Raw genomic sequence first — 657 nt, 5'->3', positions numbered from 1 at the left:
AAAAATAATTGTTTTTAAGAAAAAATATGTAATTATTTACAATATATTAATATAAAAAAAATAATTGTTTTTAAGAAAAAGTGTAATTATTTACAATGTATTTTTTAAGACAATTATTTGTTTTTTTCTTTACACTAATTGATTTGTCTCATTATTCTGTACATAAAAGTATTACGGTAAGATTATCGAGAACTAAATATTTTACGAGATATTTTATTTTTTATATCAAAATATGTCAGATTAAAATATAAAATAACTCAAAAAGTACTTCATGAAAAAATACTTTGTTATAGTGTTTTGGAAAGCTCTCGACATAAGCTATAAGAATATGTAATAAAAAATAGGGGATTCCATTTCAGAAATTAAAGGTGTCCTTGACTTGACCTTAACGATGCCATCCAAGGTCAAACCAATGACACCATCTTATGTTCCCCTCAAAACCATACAATTTTTCTTCAAAACGTTTTTCTCTAAAATGCTTAGTTTTTGAAAGAAAATGGGTGTACGAGTGGTCTAGGACACCCTGTATATGTACAATATAAAATTATTGAAAATATATAAAATATAATAATATATAAAAATTTATTTTCTTGAAATCTACCTCCTAAAGTTATAGGTTCTGAAACATCCTGTATATTCACACACACACACACGCGC

The sequence above is a fragment of the Formica exsecta genome, unplaced genomic scaffold (genome assembly GCF_003651465.1).
Source record: "Formica exsecta isolate Colony F162 unplaced genomic scaffold, ASM365146v1 scaffold277, whole genome shotgun sequence".
Taxonomy (NCBI): domain Eukaryota; kingdom Metazoa; phylum Arthropoda; class Insecta; order Hymenoptera; family Formicidae; genus Formica; species Formica exsecta.
Note: the sequence above shows the minus strand (reverse complement) of the source record.